The 19,193-nt window shown below is 42.0% G+C and overlaps 1 pseudogene across 1 annotated transcript; it reads left to right on the top strand.

The window, feature by feature from the left end:
- The first annotated feature begins 450 nt into the window (after positions 1-450).
- LOC148037113 (dammaradiene synthase pseudogene) lies at positions 451-3,092 on the top strand (annotated as a pseudogene). The gene is made up of 2 exons (XR_015690577.1): positions 451-598; positions 799-3,092. The product of XR_015690577.1 is annotated as a dammaradiene synthase pseudogene (transcript).
- Positions 3,093-19,193: the final 16,101 nt, after the last annotated feature.

Below are 19,193 nucleotides of genomic sequence, written 5' to 3'. Positions count from 1 at the left end.
AGGTTGCAATGGCCTTTGAAAGGGGGTTCAGCCTTTGCAGGGTTGGAAATACAATTTCCGGTCAAAATAACGACATAATTTATAATTAGGAATTAGAATAAGAAGGCTACCGTTCGAATCTCTTCACAAAGAAATTGAGGTTTTATTATAGCCCTTCAAATTAAAAATTTGAACTGTATTTCGAAATTCAAATTTGATATAGATTTCGCATGTTATGCTGCTTTAAGCAAGGCTTTTTGTCGTTAAAAGCGTTATGATGTATCCCAAAGATATCCTAAGATCAGCTGCTCACCTGCCATGTCAGCGTCAAACTGTGCACTCACCGCTTGTTGGTCGACCAACCGCGACGAGACTATTAATGATTCCCGTAAGACGGTCAACCCTATCATTCAATTCATTTAATCTTGAAGTCAAATATGGTGATTCATGTGGTCTCACGCGTCACGATTCATCTCTTCTGTGGATTCTAAACTATCCCTATAAAGAGACGGCATCCACCTATGTGTTGTCGATCTCAAACTCTCAACAGCTCAGCAGCACTAAGTAGGCGCAGCAGCTCATTGTCCTTTTTTTCATCAGCAATTATATTCACCAGCAGGCATGTAACCACAAATTACCTGATTCGATTAGCTGATGTATCGAAGGAGCCGTCATTGTTAATGTTTCCTTTCATCCGTCGAGAAGTCTGCTGCTTGTCATCATGAATCATGAATCAACGAACTAGTGTTGACGTATCCCACTGTAGCTTAATCAGGCCTAGAAGCTCACTGATCATATCTGATGTCTCATTTTTTGCAGGAAAGTTCGTGAGCAGCCATGCAGACGCCCTACAGTCAAGACATAAGCAGCGGCCTGCTGAGGGGTCCTGACCTAGAAACTAAGCTAGATGGCAGCCAGAGGCCGTTACAGTGCCCAACTATGGCGATGACGTCGTCCCAGCTGGAGGAGGCCATCAAGAAGAGCCAAGACTTTCTACTGTCCCTGCAGTACCCGGAAGGCTACTGGTGGGCGGAACTGGAGAGCAACGCGTCCATAACCGCTGAGACCGTGCTCCTGTACAAGATCCTGGGCATGCAGGACAACCAATACCCCAAGGACAAGATGGAGAGGCATCTGAGGAAGAAGCAGTGTGATCACGGGGGATGGGAGCTTTTCTACGGGGACGGCGGCGAGGTGAGTGTCACGACGGAGGCGTATTTGGCCTTGCGTCTCCTAGGTGTGCCTAAGACGGACCCGGCTCTGGAGAGAGCCCTGCAGTTCATTCTTGAGAGAGGGGGCGTCACCAAGACTCGCATCTTCACCAAGCTCTGCCTGGCGATGCTGGGCTGCTTCGACTGGAGGGGGATACCCTCCCTTCCAGTCTGGTTCATGCTGCTGCCCAGCTGGTTCCTGACTAGCATCTACGAGATGTCCAGCTGGGCGCGGGGATGCACTGTCCCTCTGATGGTGGTGTTCGATAAGAAGCCCGTGTTCTCGGAGGTGGTGACTCCCCACGCCTTCGACGAGCTGTACGCGGAAGGGCGGAAGAACGCGCCGACGTACGCCAAGTTCGAGGGCAAGTGGACGGACGTCTTCTTGGCCGTCGATCGAGCCTTCAAGGTGGCCGAGAAGCTGAACCTGGTGCCCTTCAGGCGGTGGGGGCTGCGGGAAGCTGAGAGATGGGTCTTGGAGAGGCAGGAGGATACCGGCGACTGGGCGGGCATCTTCCCGGCAATGTTCTACTCCCTGCTGTGCATGAAGACGCTAGGGTACGAGCTCACAGATCCGGTCATGCAGCGCGGCCTCAAGGCCCTACGGGACTTCGCCATGGAGACGGAGGAGGAGTACTGGGTGCAGCCGTGCGTGTCGCCCGTGTGGGACACGGCCCTGGTGGTGCGGGCGCTGGTAGAGTCCGGACTGGCTCCGGACCACCCGGCGCTGCAGCGGGCGGGGGAGTGGCTGATGGAGAAGCAGATCACCCAGCCGGGCGACTGGGCCTTCAAAAACGGCGGCAAGGCGGGCAGCGGCGGGTGGGCCTTCGAGTTCGTGAACCGCTGGTACCCGGACGTGGACGACACCGCGGTGGTGGTCATGGCCCTGCAGGCCGTCCGTCTGCCGCCCCACCGCGAGCCCGTGAAGCAGGGCGCCGTCGCTTGCGCCGTTGAGTGGATTGCCTCCATGCAGTGCAAGGCCGGCGGCTGGGGCGCCTTCGACAAGAACAACGACCAGGACTGGCTCAACGCCACTCCGTACGGTGACCTCAAGGCCATGATCGACCCCAACACGGCCGACGTCACCGCGCGTGTCCTCGAGATGGTCGGGCGCTTGAAGTGCCAGCAGTACTACTCCTGCCTGCCCCCCCTCCACTCCATCAACCGCGGCGTGGCTTACCTCAGGAGAGAGCAGGAGCCCGACGGCTCCTGGTTCGGGCGCTGGGGTGTCAACTACATCTACGGCACCTGCGGGGCCATGGTCGCCCTGTCCCTCGTCGACCCTTCGTCCCACCAAGACGAGCTCTCGAAAGGCGCAAAGTGGCTGGTGCGCATGCAGAACGGCTCTAGGACTACCCAGATTGGCGATGGCGGATGGGGCGAGTCCTGCTACAGCTACAATGACCCTTTCCTCAAAGGCAAAGGCGTCCCCAGCACACCCTCCCAAACTGCGTGGGCTCTCATGGGGCTAATGGCGGCTGGAGACACGATGGGTAAGTACGAGGTCGATGCTATCGAGGATGGGATCGGCTATCTTATCCGATCCCAAAGAAGCGACGGGTCGTGGCATGAGGCTCACTTCACTGGCACGGGCTTTCCTGGCCACTTCTATCTGCGATATCACTTTTATGCGCAGCATTTCACTCTCACTGCATTAGGTCGCTACCATGGTCGTCTCCACGCCAAGCAGATCCTCATGCGCCATTCTGATCTTCCTGTGCAAACATAGTCGATTGTGTATTCTAGGACCCCCATCTTCCAACGCCCTGTCTTTCTATCCAAAATTATATGCGATTAATTTGGCAGTCTTAGCTGATTGTTAACATGTATGCTTGCTTTTGTCAAGGGAATGGAATAATACTGCTTTATAAAGCTGAAAATGGACTGAATCCGGTTTTCTCACAGTGTGCTGTACCATCCGCTGGCTTTATAGATCCTAACGATCAGTCATGTCTCTGAGCAATGTTACTGAAACAGCAACGACTTCAGTGTATCAGAAATCCATCGGTCCTAACAATCATGGAGCTTATACTGATGATATAATAAGGATTGTGTGAACTTGAGACATGTCTGCGCTCGTGCTGTGTAGCACTTCTTCTAGTACTTGCAGAACTGCGTTTCCTCTTGCCCTTCTACACAGTAGAAATAGACCTAAGAAAGCAAGGTCCAATTTAATGTATAGCAAACACGGGAAACGTCTCTATTGTAGACCAGTTTATTCTTAGGTTACAATTATTATAGGAAGGCCACAGGACTGGAGCTCAAAACGGTGGTCTTAGGTCTACCGTCCAAGGTCATCCGTTTGCGAAATCTAACTTAAACTAGGAGGTACTTTCGAAGTAATATGTACGAAGAATGATTTTCTCTCTCTCTCTCTCTCTCTCGGCCCGCGGGCCAGCGCTCGAGTATAGTCACTATTGTGGCCAGCTGTTGTATAATGTATCCCGAATCCCGAGTATCCACTTCGTATCTCTCTCTCTCTCTCTCTCTCTCTCTCATTCTTTCTCTTTGTGGGAGTCGGCGCTCAAGTACAGACTGTTGTCGCCCGACCTCTTATTATCTATACCAGACGCTGCATTTAACATTATCATGACTCATGAGCGCTTATAAGACCCGGGTCGCACGGTCGCACCAGCCTTTCCAAGGTTTTTTTGGACCTGAAACGTAGAGGCTGCCAAGTCTATGGTCACGCCGTAGCACTGAGTGTAACGCACGGCCAGTTTATTGCAGAAAAGTAAACAAGACGATTGGCTCTCTCGTGCGGCGTTTATTTAGGCTATGGGGCACAAGAGAATTAAAGAAATCCTGCTGCAAACTAAAGCCCGCTTGCTAGTAATTCGTCCATCGCCTGCAAAAAGAAATACTTCTCCAAATAGGATCCGTTAGCAGTTAGCGCTGCTAACACAACGCTAGCACTCCCATTTCCCAGAGGACTAATGGGGGTAACGGAATCCTGCTGCAAATTAAAGCTCGCTTGCTAGTCATTCGTCCATCGCCTGCAACAAAAAATACTTCTCCAAATAGGATTCGTTAGCGCTTGTAACACATCGCTAGAGCCTAGCACTCCCATTTCCCAGAGGACTAATGGGGGTAATGGAAATTTAGGATAACCCCACTTGCCTTGCAAGCGCTGAGTGCGACCTCCCGATAACTGGTCGATCCCACCCCCATTCCCCCATAGGCGCTGAGTGCGACCCGGCCCTAATACAGCATGCACATAACCTAGCACATAACGTACGCTTATGTGCATGGTCTGAAACTCGTGTTTACAGAAAGAAGATTACGCGTTATTTCTGGCGCACATGCAGTATAAACTCACGAACAAACAAACTGCTACAAAGAAGTCTAATAAAAATCTGAACGGGACAGCTTTCTTCTGATTAATTATAAGCACTAACTGACCAACAAGTTATACCACTTTGAGCACTGCAATCAAATGACATTGACTTTGTTTAGTTTCGATTAAACATTTCTTATTCATAGACAAGAAATATGGATAGACAAATAAGTCATGATACCCTTCCACGAGAGCTTCATCAAAGACATAGACGTGTTAGATGCTACATATCGCAATCACTCTCCTATAATTCTAGACTAGATAGAGTTGCGGTTCTATTACCCACCCATCTCTTGACTCATTTCAGAAGGCCTACTGCAATTATCCCATCCAATCACGCTTTTTGCTTTCTCTTGATAGAACCTATCCCTCATGTTATGAAAATGGCCCTCAACTCAACAAAGCCCCCTCTCCTCATTGCCATTAGAAATGTCCCATTTGGTCCCTTCATTCATTGGGTCATTAGGAATGAAAGAAATGCATTATGCAGAGTAGGAGCATGTTTTAGCACATGTAAAAATGTGAGAAGTATGCAAGAGATGTAGAAAAATAACCCCATATATGGATCTATAAATGCACACTTTTGTGGTTTAAAACAACTCTTAATAGAGCATTATCCAAAGTGAGAGCATGTCAAAAGGCATGTAATAGGATAGGTAAAATATATGAGATGCAGAAGAATGCATCATTTTACACATCTATAAATGGATATCACTATGCCGAACTATGAGCTATGTGGATCTTTAGATAATTAACTTAAAAATTAACATGTAATTTGCAAGAAATTGTAGAAAGATTTTGAGTTCCAATTTTTCATTTTTAAACTTTTAGTTATCTCACTTTATTTGTATATACAGGGCCAACAACATGGAAGAGAAGAAGAAAGATAACAACGACAAATTCCTTGCCTCTTCCATACCAATTGGCACATGAAGCCTTTTTCAATAGAGCATGCAAATACATAAAAAGCAAGAGAGCATCTCTTATAATAAAAAAGACTTCTTAATCCCTTATAGTTAGCATTTCACTTACCTTCATAAATTTCTTGATTCCTTCAATTCAATTGACCTAGCAAGCCTCTTTCAAAGGAGCATGCAAATACATAAAAAGAGCAAGGACAATAGTAAGAAAGATAAAAATTAAAGAAAAAGGCCTATCATTAGTGAAAATAACTTCTAAAACCATAACAACCTTTACATTCTAGTTACCTTATCAACCTTATTGCTTCTTCCAATGGGGTGGAGAGACATAGAGAAAGAGAAATATTGAGAGGAGAAAGAGGACAAAGAGAAAAAAAAGAGTAAACAAGCAACAAAATAATATGTAGAACCTAGAAAGTGGAAATATTGAAAAAGAATTATTCCAAAACCAAGATGAGAGCACAACAAACTCTAGACCACTTATTATATAGAAAGTTCACACTATAACTAGGAAGAATAGCAACCAAACTAGGAAGAATGTAGAATTTTCTAGTTATAACTAGATAATTTTGTCATCAGGAATCTCTTCTAACTAGTAAATCCCTTTTTCTAGATAGTATCTAGAAAGTTGAAGCCTTATCTAGTAACATTATCTAGTAAGTTATTGTATATCTAGTAACAATATCAACATAACTAGGATTTTTTTTTTCACTAGTCATAACTAGCAAGTACTATCATCTAACTAGGAAATTATGGATAGTCTTTCAAGTTAACGTAGACTCACGATTTTGCTAGGTAAAACTAGTAAATAAATATTAGTTTATTTGAAATTTACATTTGTATATTACTCACTTATGAGCTAAGCTTTTGATTCCACACTTATAGCTATACTCGTTAGTTTGTGTAGCCTATGATTAGTCTAGCCTATCCATAGCTTATATATAGCCTAGCTTATACATTAGGCATAGGATAAGCACATGCTAGGTTAGGCATTGGCTCGATAATATAAAGTAGGAACATTATATGCTATGCATAAGAATACAACTTATATCTAGCATTTTCTAGGCACAAGGTAACCATAGAATAGGATAGGGTTGTGTTAGGCGTTGGCTCCTAGCATACGCTTACCCTATGTCTAAACTCTTCCTAGAATATGCTTAGACTATGTATACACATAGGATTGGCTTATAGTATGCCTAGTATTTTCCTAACTTGCCATATGTGTACCCTATGCCTACCCCTTGTGTATTTATGTTAGACATACCTATGTTTAGCCACTCTATAGCCTCTATCAGTTTGTCTGTACGAGGAGCCTATGCATATACCTTGCCTATATAACTAATCCAATCTAAACCTAAGCCTAAGATTAAGCTCTACCTTACTACAAGCCTAGCCCCAACACTAACCTTTAATGTAGTATAAGCCTAGTATATATTGAGTCTAATTCTAATTTAAGGTAAAGAATATAGAGAGTAAGATAGGCTTATACATCATGTGTTACTTCTATTAAAATAAGTTGTATTTAGTCATTTTGTGGATTCTCATTAATTTTGACCTATTTGTAGTACAATTCTAACTTTTTATATGTGTGATGATGATCATATTGTGCTAAACAGACGATTATAGGCAATTAATTTGTTTTACTTTTGGTGAGTGAATAACTAGACAAGTATAGAGATGTAATGATTGTAATATTGATCACTAGTGGAGTGCAATGTGAAATTATTACTATTATGGAGGCTGTTATCACATAAAGAAAATTTATATGCTTTAGCTTTAAAGCGATTGTACTCATCTATTTAGAGTGCATTGTTGTCTCTATTTTCTTTTATTTTATTCATATTCATTAAATTTTTTATTAATTAATTGTAATTATAATATTACAAATAAAAGATTAGAGCTAAGTTGAGGCTTATGTCAGAACTAATAATTTTGAGTGCGATTGAGTCATCCTCATTTACACTGTTTAATGCTAGTTATAATATGCTTTTGTAATTCATTTGGCTCAAATTTCCATTGCAATCATCGCTCTGATATCATGGAGTTGATTCTTACACATGGTCTATGATCATAGCAGCAAAGTAATGGTTGAAGTATTAGTGTAGTGAACCACTAAAATATTACACCACATACTTTATAGATTATCTTAAGGGACTGAGAATTAGCAAGATTAGTTGAAGAAGTTGATCTCTCACTTGTGCACAAGTAACTAGCTTATTGATGAGTGGAGTGTTGTTCCCATTGCATCGAGTAGCATTTTTCTCACTTAGCTATAGGTTGAGGTGTACATGGCATCTCCCCTATATCATAAGTACCTACATGAGTCTCATCTTGCAACATATCTACAAGCTATCAATATTATATGGGTATATATTTGCATCAACCATGGCTATGCATGAGCATTCACCACATTGGTTAGTACCCTTGAACCACACTGTCTTTTCCCTCTTCATCATGCGGACCACACATTGCTTTTTTCACCCAACCACTTAAGCACCTTAGTCCACTTAACTACTATGTAGATAGGCCACAAGATTGTTTAGCCACATTGGAGAACTCGATCACTTGAAGCACATCATCCTAACTACTTGGAGCACTTTGGCCACATGTTTAATTAGGCAAAAATTCAAGCACACTCTTCCACGTGCACATACTCAATCACATAGTCACGTAGTTGCACAATCATGCACTTTAGTTCAACTCACTTTACCATCTCCACTCTCTTACCCTTGATCACGAGGCACCCTCTGACCAGATTGAGAACTTCATTTTTAATGACAATAACCTCACTCAGCAATTTAGGCCACATTAGGCACTCATGAATCACTCTAGGTAGCATTAGCACATGATTATATAATACTTAGACACTATACCACCATCACACTCTACTACTTAGTGCTCATAGCATAGTGATGTGGATGGTTTTGGGAATGGGAATGGGGATGTGGACTAGAATTGCCCTCCTTTGTCACCATCAAAGAGGGCTCTTATAAGTGGATGGGATTGGGATGTGGGTTGGTTTGAGGATAAGCTAGGTCTAGGATGGCAAGCTAGAAAATGGCCATTCTATGTCATTATGGCTCATAGCATTTTACTAAAAGAACACCTTATCCACTCGATTACTTAGACATATTGAAGCAGCTGATTACCTTATGCACTCAGGTAATATATAAGGCCAAATTTGCACGATTCTTGGACAAGAGTGCAAATACTTTCACACATTGTAGATGCATTTGTACACACACTTTCAAGTACCTTAGGATAAGAACTAGGGTACAAGGTCTTTGGGGCAATTTGTACATGTGTGAGAGTAAGATGCAATACATTAGTCCACATGTACGTATCGTGTCTGGAGAAATTGAAGTGCGAGTGTGGACACACAAGTACATTTGTATAGAACATCTAGTATGCATTGTGTAGAACATACTTTTATTTTATTTGAATTCTTCTTCAAGCTTCTATGTGGTTCTTTGAATATGAATTAGCTCTCTTATAGATTAGGAACCCTTCACATTAGCAAATCTTATAGGAAAAAGGATAGCATGCAATCTATTGATTTTAGTGGGGATGAAATGAAGGGCAATTGTTTAATATAGTGGATAAACATTTAACACGTACATGCTTACGAGTAGGCCTCATGTTCTTCAAAGAAATTAAACTATGCCAAATGTGTGCCTCAAGTTCTTCAAAGAAATTAAACCTTGGGATAGCTAAACTATGCCAAATGTGTGCCCATGTTGGAACTACCAAGTTAATTGGTTACACTTATTGTGACTACCATCTTATGTGTGCGGCTCACCTCTCAAGGCTATATAATATAAGTACAACAAGGGTAAGTAAAGTTTACCGATTTGGTAGTGTGAGGGGGAAATATCTGTTAAGTTAGGATTTGAATGCAATTTGATGCTGAAAATATTGATTCAACATTGCAACTTTAAATTTAAACCTTAAGCCTTAGAAGCTATGCGTTGATTCAATATTAATGCAGCTTCAACAAGCATTCACATCACCACGAGTGCCCTAGTTCGGCTCATCCCGGCATTGATCATCAACTGCTACCGATCTCTTCTTGTGGCCAAAGCGGTGGTCGAAGAAGAAGGAGAGCTCCTCGAGGGTGATCTTGCCCTTAGTCTAGGGGATGAAGAAGTAGAAGAAGAGGATGGCGGATTCCCTACCTACCCCCTAATTCCCTACCTACTTGCAAGGCCAATGGTATCCCCATGCATATGCGTCTACCTCCTCCAAATGGAACTAGCTCAAAATTGTGTTCGTGAACATCAATGCTTATGTGCAGGACTCTTTCAGGAATAAATTCCAAAGGTCTCTCCCAAACACTTTCATCATGTCCCAATGACCATGCATTGACTATGAGACGTGTGCCCTTGGGTATGGAATATCTTGCGATTTCACAAGAGTCTAAAGCTTCATGTGCTCCAAGAAGGGGTGATGGTGGATGGAGTCGTAATGTCTCCTTTACAATGGCTTGCAAGTACTTGAGTTGTTGGATGTCTGATTCTTGCACCATGCTATTCTTTCCCACTACACAATCAAGCTTAGCTTGAGCTTTCTTCAACACATTTGGATTATATAGGAGCTCTGTCATTGCCCATTCAAAACAAACTGCCGTGGTATCAGTGCCAGCTGCGAAGAGGTCCTACATGTACACAGAGACAACCTTTGGTGAAGATGAATATAATATGCAACTATGCCCATCAAGATGACCATAATAAGAAGAACCCTAAGATCCAAATTTAACTTCCAAGATGTGAGAAGAAGAAAACCATTCAATACAAACCATCAAGGCACCCTTAACTTCCTCCATGTTGAGCTTGTACAATTCTAGAGTAGTCGAAGTAGTAAGAGACATAAGGAAGTCAAGGAAATGCCCCCCTCTTCCACACTCTAGGTGAGAGTGCTCTTGTATGGTGCGCTCCCAAAAAGAGTCCAATTTCTTGTGGAGCTATTTCATTTTTCCCTCATATCCTTGCAAGTCAAGGCTTCGTAAGAATTGATCATTTGCTTGAACTCCTCCACTTGGGGGGTGGGAGCACTAGTCCACTCGAAGAAACGATTCCCCATGACCATGTGGCTGATGTTGTTGGCTGCCAACGTGAAAACCTTGTCCAAGGTTCACAAAAGACATTTTTGGTAGTAGTAGATATAGAAATCTTCAACTCAAAAAATGTGGAGAGATTTTTGAACGAAATTATATGACGTCTTTGCCATTTTTACAACCAGTAATATTGTTCCTTCTTTAAACTGTCGAAGGGGTCCTTTTTGAAATTCATTGTACCTTAAACCTAGGTTTTTTTTCTAAACTTTTTGTGGCTTTTACAGCAAAAGAGAACAAGGCAGTTCATTTGATGTAATACTAACCTTGTGAGAGACATTGACGGATTGGTGCTTATGGTGAGCGAGCCATATGGATTGTATCATGGAGGAGATCTCTGCAGCTTGGGAGTGCAAGAAAGACTGGAACTGCTTGGGGGAGAAGAGGTGGGAGGTGCACAGGCAGCGCATGAGGGACCAGCAGGGGCCGTAGGGGGTGAAGCCGATGATGCCCTTGCAGTGGTACATGAGGAGACGGCCATATGCGTAGCACGGGCGGTCGGCGAAGACGTGGTCGTGGTCCTTGAAGTAGGGGCGCACCATGGCGGCCGACGACACCACGATGCACAGGACCCGGCCTAGCCACCACAGGTACATGATGGGGCCGTATCGCCAGGCCAGTACGCGCAGCCACATGTGTGGCGACTTCCCAACCACCTGCAGGAAATTCCCAAGGAAAGGCAGGGTGCCCGCCAGCTCATGGCCCGAGCCGGGCGGTAATACTGTACTGCTTGTTCCGATGCAGGTGAAGCTGATATCCTGGTTCTTGGGATGGAGACAGGGTCTCAAAAAATATCAAAGAGGAAGGAGGATCATTGCAATTCACCATTCTTCAATGTGGGACTTACATTCAAGATCTGAATGTGCAATTGCATGGTGATAGTTCCTGGTTTTATCAATGGTATGATGTGTCAACCATTTTTTGACTTGTTTTCTTTAGTTGTTTCTTCGAACAGGGCAATGTACTGTTTTCTAGTTACATATATTAGCTTAAATTTTATGGATCTCCCATATTTATGTCCTTATGTAGCTGAAGCACTTATAGCTAGTACAGTGGGTTTGTGGCTAACTCTTTGAATAGGCGTGCAATGTGAATGAACATCGAGACATTTGGTGCACAAGCCTAAAGTCAAAGATCCAAGATCCAAGTGAGTTGTCATATCAAGGGCTTTGGCCACTTCAGGGTTAGTCAGTGACAACAGAAGAAGTTGGATGCAAGAGTAAATGCAAATACATTATTAAGTTTGGCAGCTGAATTTTTGAAGATTATGTCGGCTATGTCATTTGTATTCAATCTAGGGTATGAGGTGAGCCTGCCATGATGGGAGATGCCATGAGTTCCATCCTGTTATTAATCTCTTAGATTATTTAGTCTGGCACCTGAAGTGGTAGTCACATTGGACACAGGCCAAGGTTGCAGAGACCTATGTTCTTGCAAAAACAGTTTTGCTTATTGAGCTATGTTAATATAAGTGAGCTTTTGGTGTGAACTCGATGGAGAAGGTAGGCATCTAGTGGGCAGCATTATATCATGACGTGGGATACATTTTACATCCATTTTTAATCTCCTTTGGTCATAGGAGAATTTGCATACTATGGACTTGGGTGTACTCTTGTTTGGCATAATGGAGTACCTAGATGGGTTGATTGTTCAGGATTGTTGGATTGCTATAGTTTGTATAGGTGCTGAGTTGGTGGGTTGGCACAGCATAGTCTGGAAGTGCAAGGACAATAGTTGAGTGCCCAAGCACAAGGGCCATCTAGAAGAACATCCCCAGGCGCAACAAGAGGCCAGGACACTCTGATGTCTAGCAAGCCCTTGGTCAACTCACATTTGGGGATATCCTGAAATACTTGTAAGCTTCTTCAATGCACTACTCTTGCATTTTATGATCCTTGTAGTACATTATGACAATTTTGAAGAGCCCCTCTCATGCATTTTTCTAGAACCAGCAACTGCTCACATTTGGGGATATCTTAAAATCCTTGTAAGCTTCTTTGGTGCACTCTTGATGCATTTGTGATCCTTGTAGTGCATCATGACAATTTTGGAGAAGAGCATTTCTCATGGATTTTGTAGAATTACCAATTGCCTTGAATGAAATAATGCCTTGGAGCTGTGGCCCTCATGGGTGCTAACATTAATGCCATTGAAATTCCCCTTTTGGCTTTTGGTGGTAGAGACTATCTTGTTCTTATATATGATGTTTGCAACTATTGTGACTTGTACATTCATAGTCTATCATTCCTTTGTCAACATGGTGGTCATTTAATTCACTTTCAAAGTTCATGTTTTGGAGGTAGATATATTTTTTGTCTTATGCTATTGAAGAGTTTGTCTTATAGAGTACTTCTTTGAGCATGCTTGATTTTTGAATTTAGGAACTTTGATGTCATCGAGACATGAGATGATCATTCAGCTTTAATCAGCGCGACAAAATTTACTTGTGGTGGTTTCAATTTTCTAAGCGCTAGTGCAGACAAGTATGGCTTCCTCCTAAAGTCATGGTTTTTACTTTGAATTTTTAGATTCTCAAGTCTATTTTGTTTTGGCTCAACTGTAAAACCACTTACCTGTAGATTTGTGGTGTTTTGCAACATAGAGGCAACAACAATGGGCATCAAGAGTACACATTATCATCAAGAAATGGCTTCTCGTGGCATAGTTTATGATATGGATATTGATCCATACAACAAGATAGCAGTAACTGTTGGACAGGTTGGAAGTTCTTTTCATGGAAGGTTACCACAAGTTTTATATTGAAACATGATTGGCTAATATGTTAAGTTATTTGTCTTGTATGGTTTCAGGATAAGAAGCTGAACATGCTCAATCTTGCTAGTGGGAAGTCTGTAAGATGCTTCAAACCAGAAGGAGAAGTTGTTGAGCCCAAAAAAAGTATGAACAATGAATTCCTTATTTTCACATGCTCAATTTACTGTCAAATGGTGTAAAGAACAGGGCAAAAAAGGTATGTGTGTTTTGATGTTTTACAAATGGTGCATAAGATCAAATTCATGTTTTTACAAGGATTTCTGCTCTCTTCAAATAAGAAAGCTCAATATAATAAGGATTGAACCTTGTTCTTCTTAAGGTTGACCACTTGAAGATAATTGGCAAAGCCACATCTCTTTATATCTCACTTTTTCTGTCTGTAGATTTGCTACTTTTGATCTTTAAGACATTGGGATTGTGTACAATATTTGTCATCATAGTTTCTGATGTCTTTTGTCCCTGTTGCCGCATTGGGCACAGGCCAAGGTTGCAGAGACCATTCTAGAAAATGATGAGGGTGAATCAGAAGATTTAAGTTTTTGTTCTTTTGAATCAATATGGGAGGCCAAAGTTTTTAGTACAACATGTTTTTGCAATACTTACATCAACATATACGTTAATAGGAATAAATATGGAAACTCTAGCTGAATTTTTATGATGCCTTTGGTGCCCAAGAAAACATCTTGCTTCAGTTGGATTTCCATATGATGGTTTATTTTGCCTCTGGGATTTCAAGTTTGCAGCATTGATAGCCAAAGTCAAAGCAACAGCTATATCCATGCCAAAAAGTGGGATTCATGTTGCTTCAGATGGAAGTTTTTTTGTTACAGCAGGTGGTAATCACTTGAAACATTGGACTATCAGGTCAAATGCAAGACATCAATGATCTGAATAGGCTCAGGTCTTGTCCTAGATGGATTCTACTACTAATTTAGTATAATTAGTGAATTGAGAATTGTGGTTGACATATATGATGTTCAACAGGAATAGTATGCCTTCTACATTGTGAACTTGCATTGAAAAAATGGGTTAATCTTAAGGTATCCTCTGATATGAAAGCAAGGATCTCTCTGTGGTTTCTTATTTGCAAACATCAACAACAGTTTCAACTACTTGTTGCAGGTTCGACAAGGCCATGGTTTAGCCATTTCAAGTTTGCACATTGCTTTTACATGCAGTGATGGTATTGTGCAGATTTTCATGCTTGAGTCTCTTGCATTTACTACAACTTTTCCTTGACTAGCGCCATTTGGATTCCATGACTTGACAGATACAAACACATGCTCCTGAGTCCTACCTTGCCGCACATAATGTAAATGGGATCTCATATCCTGATGCTGTTGCTTGTCAATTTGCAACATCGCACAAGCTTGGTAAGTTTTATTTTGAGATAGCATTAGTGAGTCCTTACATTGAGAAGAAACTTAAAGCTGTTAGGCTTAAAGTGCTTCAGTTTTGATAATACATTAGTCAGGTTTCTCTTCAATCACTATTTTTACATCAAATATTTTGGTTTTTCCAATTGTTGTATATGTCGATCATAGTTTCTTTGTTTGGGATATTGAGAACTTTTCAAAGGTCAGGACCTCTATTCCAGTATTGTTCAGGCCTATGCTTCTTAGAAGTTTGGGACATCAGAGGACATATTTGAATGCATTGCATGTATCCTCTTTGTCATAGGTTAGATCTGGCATGATACATGGCATGTATCACTTCTCTATTGCTGAAGTATTTTTGAAAAAGGCCATGGTAGTTATGCATCATAGTTCAAAAGAATCATACTCTATCCTCTGATATGGTCATGTGGGGAATCTCCCCTAGCACACTGTACCCCCCTCCCTTGTTGCTTATAGGCACATATCCCACTCATGTGCTGATGAGTCACCTCCTTCCTTGAAGGAAATAGGGAGTGGAAAGGAATCACCTCATATTTAGGCCTAGTCCCACCCTCCCGATTGATTAATGCCAAGTTTGGATTAGTTTTGGGTTGCATGAAAGTGTATCTTCCATGTTGGGTTATTTTTCGCCCATTTTGGGTTGTTTGGGGGCAGATCTGAAGGATAACTTAGTTGTGAGTAAGGGATAGGTGCTGAAGCTCTAGGATAGCAGGGCAATTTGATGTTGGGGAGATTCTAGGGCTGCAAATGACAGGATGCCCCAAAAACGAGGTTATTGACAAGTGTTGGTGCAAAAATTAGGGTTTCAGACAGTAGAACCCTAATAACCAGTAGGTGACCTTATTTTTTATCTTTGAAACAACAGAGGTTGCTGTTACAACACTTTCTTGGCAGCATATTGAATTTCTCTCTCTCCTCTACTATGTTCTGCCTCATCTTAGTAAATCTGAAGATATGATCCGCTACTATGTTCTGCCTTCCGCAGCCTGTAGACATGATCCTCCTTCCCCTGGACAAGAAAACCAGGAGGCTTTGAAACATAAATCTCCTCCTCAAGAACGCCATTCAGAAAAGCAGACTTGACGTCCATCTGATAAACAGGCCAACGGTGGTGAGCAGAATGAGCCAATAGAACTCGAATGGTGGACATCCTAGCTGTAGGAGCAAAAGTCTCGAAGTAGTCCAAGCCTACGCGCTATGCAAAACCCTTGGCAACAAGCCTAGCCTTATGCTTGTCCAAGGAGCCATCTGCAAGATACTTGGTCTTAAAGACCCATTTCACACCTATCACCTTCCGCTTCTCGGGACGTGGAACAAGCTCCCAAGTATGGTTTCGCTCGATGGAATCGAGCTCGGCCTGCATAGCCTGTCTCCAAATATCCTATGCAAGAGCCTTCTCCACTTATCTTCCTTCGGAAAGGAAGGGAGAATCGGCACCTGAATGGAGGGAATCAAGGAAGGCATCCGCACATCTGAAGCAGTCTTCACGGAAGATACCTTTGTGGTAGATGGAACCCTCTGAGATGCATGGATTGAAGAAGGACGAGTGCGAGGAGGTTCTTCCCGATGTCGAACCTTGTGATAATCCCGCCTTCGCTCATAGGAATGATGAGAAAGAAGTTCATCCTCTGAGTCATCAAAGCCCGAAAACTGGTAAGACATCTTCAAATCTACAAAATACCAAAGAAAGTTGTGCCGATGTCAAAATATGACCAGCAGTGTGGTCACCAACCACCAAGACGCAGGCTGAGAATGCCTACAAAAACCTGGATCTGCAAAACACAAAGATAACTGATGATGATCACGAGAAAAGAGACCACCAGCACCAGGAAATAGCCAGGAAATGAGTCGCCAGTAGGAAATGTGCCTCCTGGAGTGGAAGCGACCAGTAGAACAGCAAAACGCAGGCTGTAGATGAGTTGCCCAGCAGAAGGAGGGACAGCCTGGTGGAAAACGCAGGGTTGTTGTGTCGCTGGATGACGTGGAAGCCTCTGTAGTCAGCATGTACAGAAAACGTAGGCTGAAAAGCCTCCAGAAGATGTTGCCTGGGCAGTCACTGATCAGATGACAGCAGCAGTGAGGTATCTCTCTCCAGAGGGTATGTCCTCTGTGCTCTCAATCAGGCGATGATACCATGTGAGAGTGCGCAACGAAAGAAGAACATGAACACAAAGGAGAGGAGAGAGAAAGCAGGGAATGAAGGAAGAAAGTTTGCACTGACTGAGATGAATGCGAAATACATTGAAATGGACAGAGCAGCCCCTGCACGCAGCCCGGAGCGTCAGTGAGGTCACCAGAACAGACTGAAGGCAATGGCAGCACCAATGCCAGAGCGGGAGACGACGGAGACAGTGCTGAACCTGCAGAATACAATGCTGGGAATGACTGGGGGGCTGCTATATATAGCCCCAGGCCAAAAAACTGGCCGACCTGGCTAGATTTGGCCGACCAGCCAAATCTGGCCGACTTTGGCCAGATCTGGTCGACCTGCCCAGAAAACTGGGCGGACTGCACAAAAACAACCCAGTATGGGCTGTGTGTCTCCCGAAGGCTGAAGACTGACAAAAAACAGCCACTAATGGACTGACAGAGCTCCTCTGTCTCCTGTCAGACTCTGACAGGAGTTCACAACCAGGAGATGACAGACTGAGAATGATAAAAGAGCAGGAAACATAGATGTGATATGTTATAATTTCTTATATGGTAACTTTTTCGATGAAGTTACTATATAGATAATGTCTATTTCTGAAGTTACTATATAGTAACTTTCTTTTATAAAGTTACTATATAGATAGTTATGATAATAAACTTCCTATATAGTAAGTTAACCAAAAAAAGCTTTCCATATGGTAAGTTAACTAGAAAAATGTTTCTATATTGGAAACTATGTTTCTAGATTGACAATCTAGTAAAGTTTGATTTTTCCTATATTAGACTCTTTCTAGTTATGTGGAAATCTAACTAGCAAATTCTATTTTTTTTCCTATATAGTAAGTGGTTTAGAGTTTCTTGTGGAGATTGGCTAGAGTTAGAAATTCAATAGTCATTGGTATGTGTTATGCTCCTCTTTCATGAGATTATCCACTTTCAACTAATTATATTAAGCTCATTTGAAATAACCTCCTCTTGCTCAATGGACAGAATCTTCTCCATATCCATGTTAGCACATTTGACATAGTCTAGTCCTGTTGCTCAATAGGTAGAATCTCCTCCATATCAATGTTAGCTTCCTGAACATCTATGATCCTATTGCATAAGGAAGTAGTCTCTAACAAGCCTTGTTGGGTCAGTAGGCTCTTCTTGATATAAAACTAGAAAGATTAAGAAACCAGAGTATAATTCATAAAATTCAGTTTTATGAAATTGATAGTCCAATGTTTCTTGCAATCATGAAGAAGTTGTCATAGTCTTTTCCTAACAATTCTCTTTGGGTTATACTTATTTTCTTGGAAAGTATATGAAAATCATGGAATCTTCAACAACATTTTTGAGCCCACAAGGTCTTTAAAGGTGTTGAGATCATCTTGGATGACATCCATGTTGGATAAAATGACCTCCTTTATATTGAATGAAGCATGATTGAACATTATCTTGGCATTGTCAAAGCTTAAACTATGATCAACCTTGTGAAGGAAGGAGAATATACTCTTTGTAAGGGACTCATTTGCATTGGTTAACTGTAAGAAGTACATAGAATACAATGTGTAAGCAAGCATAAGAAGTGTAGGTTTTTTAGATTAATCTTTAAATCATTCACCACAATATAATGTGCATGAATACAATGTGTAAGCAAGTACAAGAAGTGTAGTTTTTTAGATTAATCGTTAAATAATTCACCATAATATAATGTGCACTTATATATTCAAATTGCCAAGAGGTTGTAACAATTGTATTGACTAATAATGGAAATCCACAAGCCGAGCATGCAAGTTGTAATGATAGCATAGGCTCCTTTGGAAAATTTGCAAAGGTTCACTACAAGATATAAACATTATACTGACATTAAAAGCGATGAAAATATTAATAAAGAAATTTGCCCTCGTCGTCGCAAAAAGTGTCATTATTGGCGACGCCATAGAACAATCGGTATTAGCGTCATTATCAACGTCGCCATTTGTGTTGGTATCAATATCGCATTTGCCGACACAAATAACGATACTGATAACGATGCTTTGCGACGCTGATAACGACACGTGCAGTAAATTTGCGATGCTAATAGCGACGATAACATGGAAAAAAAAATTGTGGCAATACAAAATAGTTTCTGCAATGTATACAATGCTCATGTAAATAAAGACAAAGTGTACTTAAATCATAACATTGATACATGAAATAAATACATGATCACATAATGAAAGCAACTTGTATAATCATGGCAAGATATCACTACTACATAGAAAATGTTTATACAAATCACGTGACCAAAAAAGAAGGGTATGTAAGCTCCGGGGATCCAAGGGCGAG

This window comes from Lygodium microphyllum, chromosome 4 (assembly GCF_053477565.2).
Source record: "Lygodium microphyllum isolate KBCC chromosome 4, Lygodium_microphyllum_v1.1.10, whole genome shotgun sequence".
Classification (NCBI taxonomy): domain Eukaryota; kingdom Viridiplantae; phylum Streptophyta; class Polypodiopsida; order Schizaeales; family Lygodiaceae; genus Lygodium; species Lygodium microphyllum.
Note: the sequence above shows the minus strand (reverse complement) of the source record. Positions and strands in the feature narration are given on the sequence as shown.